A 13,124-nucleotide genomic window follows, 5' to 3' on the forward strand; every position below is an offset into this window, starting at 1 on the left:
TACCAGAAACTGAGGGGGAGGAGAAGGGGTAAAGAAGCCGCCGGGCCTTCTGAGATTCAGTGGTAGCCCGTGAAGCAGAGGTGGGGAAGGGTGCACCGTCTTTAGGGGACGGCGACCCCAGCACCGCCGGCCGGGCCGCATTCCTGAGGGCGGCGGCGGCGTCTGAGCGGCGGCCGCCACCCGCGGCACCCACCCCTTGTTTGTGTTTTCCAGCGAGCCGCGAGCAGGCGTCCCGCGAGGCAGACGGCACCGGGGCCCCGGGCGGCGCGTTCCTGACAGGGAGGATGAGTGGGGTGGGGACGGGAGTGGGGACGGAGTGGGGACGGGAGTGGGGACGGAGTGGGGAGACGGAGCAGGGACAGGTGCAGCTAACGGTCCGGACGTCAGACGTCTGTCAATGGGCCCGCGAGGAGCCAAACAGATCCCTGCTGAAGGAACCGCTGAAAGATGAACTGACAAGAGTGATGAACGGAAGAACGGACGGATACACCGGAGGGGCGGGCGGACGAACGGATAGACGTAGTAGGGGGCTGACGTAGCGCACGACGAGGCCATGCAGGGGAGCAGACGGCATTGCAGACCCGAAAACGACCGCCGAGACCAAACAAACATGTCACCGCTGCCGCCGTGACCAGCGCGGCCTGCCTTCCAGCTGCCGTGTCCCCGGGGAGGGGTGGCGGTCCGAGTGCACGGAGCCGCACTGGAATCACGGCCCCCGCTGGGGTTCCAGTGGGAGGAGCAACCCGACGTCCGTGTTAACATAAATTATCTGGCCGTGTTTGGGTCATGTTTAGTCGATGTTTAGAAGCTGCCCGTTCGATATTTCGGAACGGAATCGAGCCGGTGTATCAGTCGGTGAATCAAGTCCACTGAACATCGGACATTCCAAGCTAAATTGGTTGAGCTGAAAGCCAAGATCAACCGCAAAAAAGAACATAATTATAAATCACTGGTTGTCAAGATGAATGTCGCAGGCGCAGCATTGTTATTCATTGTTTACGAGGGCGGTTCTTGTAGCTCATAAACTATACACTATACAGTATATACAGCTTGCATCTTTAGTTTTTTCACTGTTAAATTAAAACACACCTAATTCAAAAAGCAACAACTTATGAGGACTTGTAACGTTCCAGCAGCGGCGTCTGTTTCAAAGAGCAATGAGCAATGAGCATCGCTTTTACCCCGTCAACATCACCAGTCCGGTCCGAACTCCGCGGCTGCGCATTTCCGTTTTTACCGACGTCCCTAGTCCGGCCGCCTGCGCCGCCACTCGCAGGGCCAACCCTTCTTTGTCCGCCGGCAAAGGGTGGGGAGGGTCTCCACCTGCCCAACATGCTGCCCCCAGCTGCCAGTGTATGTTTCTCGGTGGTCGGTGTGAGGCCAGGTGAGAGCCGTTTTTGCCCGCCACGACGCTCCCAAGCTGCCGCCACGGCCTGGCTGGTGGCATCCCTCCCTGATTTGGCTCCTGTGCCTACTTAGGCACGGAGACCGGTCAGATTTGCAGGCAAATAGATTATGGAATATGGATGGTCAGCGGCCATTTCCGACAAAATGAACGGATGACCCAATGGCAATTTGGAGCATCGCGGATCCGCACATCCCAAGGTGAATGAATACCTATTATTGATTGCTTTTGATTGATTATTGATTAGCTGTTGCCGTTGACGATTGATTTATCATGAAACGGGGAAAATAATCAAAATGCCTAATATTTTTCGCCACAAAAAGCGCCATCCACTGTGCGTATTTCGTTTTTGCAGCAAAGGGAGAGAGGGCCTCTTCTACACCCGGCACGGCGCGCCACTCACTTCCAATGCAAGTAAAAATGCCTTTTATCATTTTCATCTTCATTTTTTCACAGTTCGCTTGTGCCAATCCCACCCGGCACCTACCCGCATCTGCACACGGGCTATAAACGTCTTTATAGTCTCTTAGAAGAAAAAGAAGACGGGCGAGAGAGAGAGAGTCGCCGGGTGCGGCGAAAACGTTGCTTGCCATATTGGTGCTTCGGTTACGGAGCTCAGTAGCTACCCATAACGTAGCCGACGGGCACCAGCCGAGGATGTGTGACGCCATCGGCCGGCCGGCAGCTGTGTTATGAGCGGCTAGTGAGCCGGTCCCCAGACGCACCCTTGTTCCTGTCTCATGCCGACCCCGTGCGCCCAGAATCGCCCAGAGTTTTGGGCGCCGGACAACGGAGCCGACACGGATGGGCACGGTTTGTGCGGTTCAGGACCGGAGAGGTGTGTGAACAACAACTAGGGGTGCGCTATCGGGACCGGGCCACTAGCCGCACATACCGCGGCGTGTGCCGCCAGCCGGCGACAGCTGAGCGGGCGTTATGTGCGGCTACTGCGCCGGTCCCCGGAGCGCGCCCTGCTCTGTTCACACACACACACGGCCGGCTCTCACTACCGCCGCCTGTCGGCAGACGGGCGGACTGAATCGGCGCGGCGCTCCGAGCGTCGGACCCGTCGAACCCAGGTTGGAGTTGGCTGTTGGGAGCAGCGTGCTGTGGCCGTCCATCGATGAGACCGAAGGTGACAGTTGACAACCATTCCATAGGTCGAGTGTCGGCTTGGCTCCGACCATCCGTGTCGATTGCACGAAAGGGCGATTCATAAGCAGCATAACCAATAACCATGTGACGTGACATCCTTCCGCTACTTCTGAGAGCCAAGCAACGGTGACTGCGCCTTCTGTTACGAACCATGTCCCATGATGACGAGGGCCGCTGAAAATTGGTTTTGGCATTCTGGCTCCAACGGCCCCTGCTCCAGGCCTTCAATTACCGACCCACTATACCGACGGCCCCGGAAGTCAGGCCGTTCTCGGGGTCAAATCGGATCGTTCAAACGCGGCTGGTCCTGCGGCGGACCGCGAGGTCCAGCAGGTCACTGCCGGCATTAATGACGTCATCAGCCGTGTTTGAACGGCGATGTATGCGCTGTCAGCGGGCGGCACTGATTGGATATGTCAGCAATACCACCCGCCGGTGTGTGTGGGGGAGGGAGAGGGGGGCGGGCACGTACCGACAGCGGTGCCACAGGACCCGCCCTGTTTCCGGGCAGCGGCAGCAGCTGGCCGCCAGCCGGCAGAACAAGACAGGCCCTTTGGCCCTTGACAGCGCACACTGCAAGACTGCAGATGCATATGCTCATAGGACAAACGCTTCAAGAGAAGCTCAAGTTAAAAGCCAAAACGGTGTTCGGTAGTTTCTTTCGAAAATTGCACCAGCAATGCCCCTGCTCCCGCCCACTTTCGCTGCACCATCCCAGCTATTTTCGTCACGACACCAACACGGTCTGCTCAGTTCCACCTAACGACCATCAGCAGTTTGCAGGTTTTTGCGGCCCTTTCGCGGCTGTTTGGCGTCCCCGGTCGGCGTTGTCAGTTGGGGCAGCTGAGGGGCGCTAATGCACCGCAAATGCAGCACGTGGTGTGCCGCCGCCGGCTCGGCGGGGGTGGTGATAGACTAAGCTGGCGGTTTACGGTGCAAGAGTAGGGTCCAGACTCCAGAGGGGCACACCAAACTCGCTTGTGCTCCCGCAACCCGAACCGGAGGCGGCCAGGTGGGTGACATCACGTGACCAGAAAATGGCGGTGGGGTTCAACGATTTTTTCTTCTTCTAAAACATTATGTAAATCCTATGGACTTTTGTCAGGGTGTTGCAAGGTGCCAAAAATCTTCATTTTACTGCCGGGGACATCTAATTTTCTTCCTTATCTCATAGAAGGATGAACAGAACTACGTATTCATCCCATAAAAACAAAAATAATTTTTGATGCACCACTCGAACGATGGCACATTCCAAGGGCGAGAAGGAGCCTCAGTTTTTGTTGTTACAAATACTGCGCAAACAATACATTTATTCGATATATATTCGAAAAACCGCTTACGGCTGCTTTTTCACGTTGAGTGACGTTAGCGCATCACGTTAAAGCCAATCAGCGCATTCCGTATCTTTATGAAAGTGCACTTTGAACAGATAATCAGAAATGTGCATTGAGTCGCCCTTTTGGCTTTTCCCGCTTTTTTCATCGAGTTTGAGTGCTGTTGGGGCGAATAATCTCGGAGATGAGCCAGTCTTACATCTAAGGAGCAAATATGCCTTTTTTGTTTTGTGCCTCAATGCAGTCATTCCAGCGCCAGGTCCCAGTCCAAGTGCTCCTTCTTCCGATTGCCCCGGGACGAGGGGGAGTTGAAGAAATGGACTACACTGATGAGGTTCGTCATGCGACATTGTGATATCTCCTTTTGTTTATTATCGTGATATTGCTGCTTTTATGACTTTTTAGATATGCAACCCTCACAGGCTCACACCATTTTTTGTTAAGTACCTGCTTGGGTAACTTCTAGGTGATTTCAGGACAAATCTTTTTGAGTACCTTACCTAAAATGTCGGGCGCTCGACATTTATGGGCCTCCTGACAGGTATGGTTGCGGTTGGTGGCAGGCCGTAGTCAGGCGAAGTCAGTGAGGGGACCGGCCGTGCGCGGATTTGTGCGCACGTTAAACTTTGGACTCTAAATTCTGCCATAGAATCGGAATTGCGCGATCGGAGGGTAGAGGGCAGGGTCATCGCAACAAGCTTCGCTTAGCGGTGGCTCTGTCCTTGTGAATCCTTCCCATCAAAAGGTTCGGACTAAATTTATAAAAAAATTCTTCATTGCGCAATTACTTGTCGGGAAAATGTTTGTCCCTGCAATTCTTTGTATCCATATTTTTCAGTCGGCACATTTCTTTGTTTCTCAAATGGTACAATTGCAAACAATGTATCAGTATGACTGTATGGGAGGCTCAGCAGGATCAGCAAGGGAGTAAGCACCTTTTGTTGCAGTTAATCATACCAAAAGTACAAATTTTGGCATTAGTAGAGCAGACGTCACGCAAAGGCCTTCCAACCAAAGATAGGCGCTGTAGGTTTGTAGGTTAGGCCAGGTTAGGTTATGTTTGTTTTCTGGTAAACAGGAGATCCTGAGTTCGGATCTCAGTGGTGCCTCCAGAACAGTGGGTGAAGGCGCCAACACCACCGGCGTTTAGGTTAGAAAGAAGCATCTCCGGGTATAGCGCCTCTCCTTAGCTGGAAAACCTTGGTGTGACGTCTGCTCCACTTGTACCTACCCAAATTTCTAGGTAGGTACATTTGGTTGTAAAAATTGCTGATTTTGCTTGGTGCTTGCTGGTGTGTATTTGTAGATTGGTTGATGTAGGAAGTCTGCTGGTGTGGAGATGCTGCTCTAGCTCGTTTGTCTTTTCATTTTCAACTGTTTGTTTCCACCCTTTGCTTAGCATTGCTGAGCAGGGCCCTGTTTCACTGCACGCTGCTACCCACATTCAGGTTCAAATGGAAATGCTGACAAAATTCTGTCCAAATGGAAATGCTGGCAAAATTGTTTAGATATTTCACTGACATTTCTAAATTCTTTTGAAAATGAGCACCAATGCCCAGCTGCGGTGAGTTGGTAACTACGGCTTGCCGTGAAGCAGGGCCATGCTGTCTGATTCATTTTCTGCTAATAGAACCAACTTTATTGCTTTGCTTTTTCACAGGAGACAAGATGCAAAGCCCAATGAGCATTCAAGAGTGTGCTCTTGTCATTTTAGGAATGGCAAGAAAGAAGCTGGTCCAACCCTATTTGCTTGGAATGACTTCAAGAGAAGGTAATCTTGTTGTTGTAACTAGCCTCATACTTATCACTTGTAAACTAGAATAATTCAATAATGGTAATGCTAAGGTGAAGGTCAAATTGAATGCTAATAATTTAATCCAAACAGCTTAACATTAAATGAGCTTCAAATGATTAAATTCCTCTCATGTTCAAGCACATGTTGTCTTACGTTTGTCAGTTTCGAAATTGCATCAAGTTTAGATGATCCTTGGTCAGTCTGAGATGGAAATTCATGACTTCAATCATTTCATCAGATCTCAGATGTATCACAATACTCATTATGTTGCTACTAACTTACTAAGTATTATGTAGTGGTGCCAACTGCCATTAATGCAATGCTTGTTGTTTTGTTTTGGCTCATCATAGTGACTACATTTGTGATCAATTGTTAAGAGTACACGTTATTCATTTCTGCTCTTTTCTTCACCACTCACTAACAAACATGTACGACCCCTCCCCCCTCCCCCCCCCCCCCTGTGGCAGGTTATCGGCCGTCGTCCAAACGGTGCGCGCGGGCCCTCATCTTGTCCGACGGCGCGCCAACTTCGCGACTGGCTCCGACCTCGCTTGGCGTTGGTACAAGAGCTGCCGGGAGTCGCCCTGCGTCCTCGTCGGGGAGCCGAGATTCCGGGCGGGCCGACTCCAACGTTTCCACACGATATCGCTTTGATAGCCAGGTCTGGTTTGGATTTGTGAAGGGAACAGCTTGTATAGAAACCTGCTATTTTCCATGTGATTCAGAACGTCTTTATTGCGTACCTATTGCTTGTGGTCGGTCCGATTACTGATAATCGAGTTGGGACCAGACCGATGCATAGAGTTTTAACCGTATCGTTTGCTGTCTTTTCAATGATTATTTCTGTAATCGGTCACGAGGCGAATCCTCGTTGAGCCTAATTTGTTCTCTAGTCTGTTAAGTCTGGTTTCCTTTATTGATGGCTTTGTAATGTTGATGTGCCAAACCACATGCTGCATTAGATATTCAACTTGAGAGTCAAATCAAAAACAAGTGATGCTTAACAGCTATACTACGGCTGGGAACGGCCCTTTGCGCTGTTTTGTCATATTTGGTGTCAACATTTAACGAATAGTTGCCTCACATGCCTTCCATTCTCGGCTCGTCAGCCTTCACAGCTGACAGTCGATCGTTTTGTCCTGCAGAACGGCCTACGACGTTCCACGGCGCACGCCCACCCGGAGCTGGCGGCCGCCCTGCCGTGACGGTCGCACGCCGCTGTACCTGGCCGTACTGCAGCCCACCCGGAGCTGGCGGCCGCCCTGCCGTGACGGTCGCACGCCGCTGTACCTGGCCGTACTGCAGGGCTGGCGGCCGCCCTGCCGTGACGGTCGCACGCCGCTGCACCCGGCCGTACTGCAACCCACCCGGAGCTGGTGTCGCAGATGCCAAGCTGCGAGATGACGGGGGTGAGTCGATCTGGAGCTGATAATGTTACTTTTTATATGACGTGTATAACGCATGTGTAGTTGCAAATGTATTTCGCTTTGCGTATACTCATTTCCGGAATGTGAACGTCGGCGTGACGCTTTCGTATGGCTCTTGATGGCTCATCATAGTGACTACATTTGTGATCAATTGTTAAGAGTACACGTTATTCATTTCTGCTCTTTTCTTCACCACTCACTAACATACTTGTACGACCCCCCCCCCCTCCCCCCTGTGGCAGGTTATCGGCCGTCGTCCAAACGGTGCGCGCGGGCCCTCATCTTGTCCGACGGCGCGCCCACTTCGGGACTGGCTCCGACCTCGCTTGGCGTTGGTACAAGAGCTGCCGGGAGTCGCCCTGTGTCCTCGTCGGGGAGCCGAGATTCCGGGCGGGCCGACTCCAACGTTTCCACACGATATCGCTTTGATAGCCAGGTCTGGTTTGGATTTGTGAAGGGAACAGCTTATATAGAAACCTGCTATTTTCCATGTGATTCAGAACGTCTTTATTGCGTACCTATTGCTTGTGGTCGGTCCGATTACTGATAATCGAGTTGGGACCAGACCGATGCATAGAGTTTTAACCGTATCGTTTGCTGTCTTTTCAATGATTATTTCTGTAATCGGTCACGAGGCGAATCCTCGTTGAGCCTAACTTGTTCTCCAGTCTGCCAAGTCTGGTTTGCTTTGTTGATGACTGTGGTGTGAACGTGCCAAACCACATGCTGTACTATTAAAGGGTGTCAAATAAAAAAACGAGTTATGCTTAACAGCTATATAAACTACGCCTGGAGTTTGCTCTGATATGAATTGCATTTTATCATTATGACCTAACCAAATAACTTGAGTGGTGTAGTTGGAAAGTACTTAGCATAATACGTGGCCGCTGGCTTCGTTCCCCACGCTCGACGGCTCGCCGTTTTCAATGTTCGTCTGCGCACTGTATGTACAGTCACCAGCACTTGCTACCCATCACCCTCGGACGGCGGGGGAGCAAGCTACCACCGCCCTTGCGAGACTAGCGCCGCCATGCGCCAAGAAGTGGAAACACCACGTGACTGAGGCCACGTGAGGGCAGGGTCACGTGATGGAAAGGCGGAGCATAGCAGCTTTTGCGCCCGACACTAACTGAAATGCGGCGCTGTGATTGGGCGCTTTAGCATGAATGAAGCCCCGGCGCCAGAATCAGCCGTTCGCCTTATATGGAAGGTAAGCCTGTGCGTTTCACTGTTCTGTGTTGGTTTGAGAGCCACGGCACCATACGAATTGTGAGCCCCTTTGAACGGGTCACCGCCCGAGGCACTGAGGCGACGGCTGTGCCGGGTGGGAGAGGTGGGCCAGGGAAAGTGCGATCGAGCAGCCACACTGAGACGTGGATTGGTATACCTATATCTAACCGCGACAAACGATGTCAGCAGCCTCTTCTCCTTGACACGAAAAAATTGACAGACAACGTGGGCAGTGCCCAATCAAAAGCTACTAAACGATTCAGTTAAGAAGTTGCCGAGATAATCAGACCCAATAAAAAGTTTTTGATTCGACTTTGATTGACAAGACAAATGACATACAAGCCCGCTGTGATGGACCAAAAAAGGAGCTGAACAGTTCATACAACTTCTAAAAAGCTCAACGGTAAAAATTTAAAAGTCAAATGTTAAAATTCAGCCTGCATGTTTAAACTCGGGTCCGGCGCTGGCAGGAAGCTTATATTGCCAAGCTTGCAATTCCACTACGTTGTAATATAACCAAGAGTTATGTGAGAGCAACAACTGAAAGCCTCGAGCCCCGTTGGGGGGAGGGGGGCGCGAAACAGCCCCCTCTCCTTTTCAGTCAATATCTCCTAAAGTATAGCGTAGGTCGCCAACAAACTTTCAAGACCCCTCCGGGCATCATTTTACACCTTGTGACCAAATTTTTCCAGAGCTCTTATGAAAGGTTAGTCACAAATGACGTCAGAGTGACGTCATGTTCTGTCATTTTCGACCCAATAAAAGGTTTAGCGGGAAGAGCTGTCACGCTTACAGTTTTGAAGATAACAAAAAAATAGGCATTCAAGATAAAAAAAAGATGTAAAATAAACAGCGCTACAAAACTGCCAACTCTGATTTCTAAACAAAAATTTATTTCGACCATCAAAACTATAGAAGTATAACACCCCGAAAATACCAACAACATTTAAAATTAAAGCTGGAATATATGTTATAGAACTATCTGCTTTAGATATACCAAACTTAAACTCGACAGCTCCATTTTTAGCAAAGTTATGGCAAAAAAAAACACTACTCAAAATGTATTGCGTAAAATTTTCAAACTCAATTTTTAGCCGTCACAGAACACACAGAGCAAGCCAAAGACCACCATTGGACTTCCCGTGATGAGCTGCATCGAATAGATACCCCTTTTATGCAAAATATCAACTCTGAAATTTAACCTTTTTTGACCTGACCTTGACCTGACCTCCACCAGAACGTAATCTAAACCGGCCCCAATGGCCGTCTAGCCCACACCATTGAATTTTAAATGTAAAATTGACCATAAAATATGTATCACGCGACCCTAGCAATTAGCATAGTTGGGTTCATATTGTTGTGACCCTTAGTGACCTGACCTCTTTGACCTGACCTGGCATCAGTGACCTCTATAGGCAACATATGTATTGGGAAACCACGCTCCATCGATGTTTTTCGATAACATGCCTTTTATTTGATGTGTTAACCCGCGCACCGACGGGGGGGGGGGCGGATATCCGCCCCCCCCCTGAGGTTTTTCGCGAATAGCGGGAAAACCGCGGCGCGTAGCGCCGCGAAATTTGGTATGACTATTCCCTTATCAATTTTACACATGGTGTGCAAGTTTGAACCTCCTACCTTTCAAGGTCAGGTCACCAGGTCACTTTGAATGACCCAACCTCAAGTCACTTTTTTGCAACTTTGTCACCGTGCCAGAGCTACAGTAGATGTCGGAGGCCTTTGAAAGTCGCAGGATGTTATTAGGTCATTAGTAGCTACAATTTGTATATCTCGGAATTTTGATATCGGTGACCTAAGGTCAGGTCAATTTCGCGACCTCCCCATTATAAGTCAATGGGGGAAAAATCAACTCCCTGTTTTTACCACTAAAACGGGTCGGAATGGCCCCATATACCATACATGACTTCATATACGATCAACCTTCACTAAATTGAGGTCTGTTTTGCTGTTGGGCAGCTGTGAGGTCATGTGACGTCATCAAAGGTCACCAAAGGTTTTTGGCCAATAACTCCGTACAGGAACAAGATACAGACGCGTGGATGGTCTCATTGTGTTCAGCTCGTCAAGACGCATCGAATGATATACATGATGACCTCGAGGTCACGTGACCTGAGGTCAACCTTTGACCTTGACCTTTCGAGGTCAACATATATATCATTCGATGCGGATTGACGAGAGGATCACGATGATGCCCTTAGTTTGTTCCTATCTTGACTAGTTCGAAAGTTATTCGAGAAAAACTCTCTCCATATTTAGCGCCGCCATTTTGACTTTTTCGACCCCTGTGACGTCATCTTTGACCTGACCTGAAAATGACCTTGGTAAAAATTGTAGATCTTGACCGTGCGTATCCGATGCCGTTTACCGCTTGTCGCTATCTTGCTTTGTTCTCGAGATCTCAGGGGGGGGCGGTCATCCGCCCCCCCCCCGTCGGTACTAAGTTGGCGCAGACCCCCGTCGGTGCGCGGGTTAACTGACTGTAACGCATTCCTTAGACTAAATCGGTGAAAAAATGCAGCCTTTGACCTGACTTGTGACGTCATGGGTTGCACCTAGGTCAACGAAACCTGGTAACAAGGTTCGATAGCTCCTGGTGGGGCTATCGAACGTTCTTCGAATTTTCAAAATCGGTCGGTAACTTTCCGAGATCTCAGGTGGAGGACGAAACGGCTGCACAACCCCATCAGGTGGTAGGGTCCGCCAATAGCCCAACGGGGCGCCAATTATTTACTCATTCATACAGTGCCATCTATTTTGAGAACACCTTCCTCACGCCATGACATGGTCCTCTCGTAATAGATCGAGATGAGGAGAGTGTTTTCACGCCTCCTTATGCACGGCTCTAGTGTCATTGAGCTATCAACTGTCAGCGGTTTTCGGACAATGAAGGAAGGCTTTTAGTCGTTTTTAGGTAAGATCTTGGGTCAGATCATTTCAGTGGCGGATCCAGAGGGAGGGCATGGGGCCATTCTCCCTTGGGCCTCCCGGGGGCCCATCACGGAGTTTTTTTTATTCATCACGGAGGTCACCGACGGGAGCTTTAACCCAGAGGTCTCCTAAGGGGGCACCATCCAGAAGGTCTATTGGAATAGGGTACCGTTTTCGGGGTCTCCTGGAGGCCCATTTCTGTCCCTCGACTCGTTTTTTTTAGTTTAGTTGAGTTTTTTAGTTTTTAGTTTAGTATTGTCCATCTATTTCCATCCCGAGGTCCGCGGGGGCACCATCTTGAGTTCTCAGGGGCACTATCCCGAGTTCTCCGGGGGCACCATTCCAAGTTTCCAGGGGCACTTTTTCGAAATCCGAGGTCTGAAGGAGCACTCTCCCCGGGTCTGGTCTGAGGGGGCACCATCTCGAAATCTCAGGGGCACCATCCCAAGGTCTCAGGGGCACCATCCCGAGGTCTCAGGGGCCGTTTGATCCGCGCCGTCCTGGGGGGGGCGTTTTTACGCCCCCTAGGTTTTTCGCGAATATCTCAAAAACGTCGACGCGTAGCGCCGCTGTTTTAAATACACCCGTTCCGACATCTTTTTCGCACATGCTATGAAAATTTCAGATACCGGTAATTCAAGGTCAGGTCACCATGTAACGTCAAGTGACCTTACCTCCGAAAAAAGTTAGAAAGCTCGCTGTAGCTACACCGACTGAGCGATCACTTTGAAACTTTCAGTACTTGCTTAGGGTAACAGTATATATAAAATGGATATCTCGGATTTTTTTATATCTGTGAGTTGTGACCTAAGGTCAGGTCAATTTTGCGACTGCTCCATATAAGTCAATGGGAGAAAATTGAAATGAGCCTCTTTTGGCCGAATGTCGTTCTACACCCTCTCAAACATCGGTCCATAGGTAAACATGACACACTGAATCGGAAAATTGCACTTGTGCCCCCTTTGTATGCCCCTGAGGTCATCTCAGGTCATGAAAGGTCTTCAGCAGTTTTTTTATTATAACTTTTGATTTGACAGAGACGTGCTAGAGCGATGAAAACACGGGGGCTAAACCGTTGATCTGAGGTCAAATTTGAGGTCAATCAGAGCGGTGCCCTATGGGGGCTAAACCGTTGATCTGAGGTCAAATTTGAGGACTTGTCGGCGAAAGAGCGTTAAAAGAGCTATTGAATGCGCTTTTCCACGGCGCTGTAGCTCTATTGGTTCCGGAGTTAGCCGTCGGATGTTTAAAATCGTTGAAATCGACAAAATTTGACCTTTGATGAGCTCTGGTGACCTGACCTTTGCCCTGACCTTAAAATGACCGAGTGTTTTCCTTCTTATTTTTGACGCTCTTTCGATTGCCGCTTACCGCGTGTCGCTACGTGGCCCAGGAGCCGAGTTAGACGGAGGGGCGTGAAACGCCCCCCCCCCCCCTCAGCACTCGACGGAAAGTTCATGCCACCAACACGGCGCGGGTGAGTTGTTATGTTAGCTAGCTCCTGTTGTAAGCTGTGGTGTCGTGGACCTGATCTTGAAGGAACTGGGCCTAACATTTTCATAGCAAACGTAAAAAAATGCTTAATAGGTGATGCAAAAAAATATCATCTCTTTTATGAAATATTTGCGAAACCTTCAACATCATCCCCATTAGTGCCGAGCTCCCAACGACGACCATAAAAACGTCCCCATCACGTCAGCGTGTGTTTATCATAAGGATGCTAAGATTTAATTTCCAATCGAAGCTGAAATGATGGAAAGCAAATTACATTTTACATACGAAAAAGCTGACAACTAAATGTTTTCTGTCTCGCTCCCTCTCACTGATTT

General features: G+C 49.9%; 1 long non-coding RNA gene across 1 annotated transcript; it reads left to right on the forward strand.

Moving 5' to 3' along the window:
* Positions 1-4,114: 4,114 nt before the first annotated feature.
* On the forward strand, positions 4,115-7,463 carry LOC122373558. The gene is made up of 5 exons (XR_006255069.1): positions 4,115-4,228; positions 5,555-5,665; positions 6,157-6,350; positions 6,835-7,098; positions 7,359-7,463. It is a non-coding gene; the product is annotated as an uncharacterized LOC122373558 (long non-coding RNA).
* The last annotated feature ends 5,661 nt before the right edge of the window (positions 7,464-13,124 follow it).

Source organism: Amphibalanus amphitrite, unplaced genomic scaffold, assembly GCF_019059575.1.
Source record: "Amphibalanus amphitrite isolate SeventyFive unplaced genomic scaffold, NRLGWU_Aamphi_draft 001516F_arrow, whole genome shotgun sequence".
NCBI classification, from domain to species: Eukaryota; Metazoa; Arthropoda; class Thecostraca; order Balanomorpha; family Balanidae; genus Amphibalanus; species Amphibalanus amphitrite.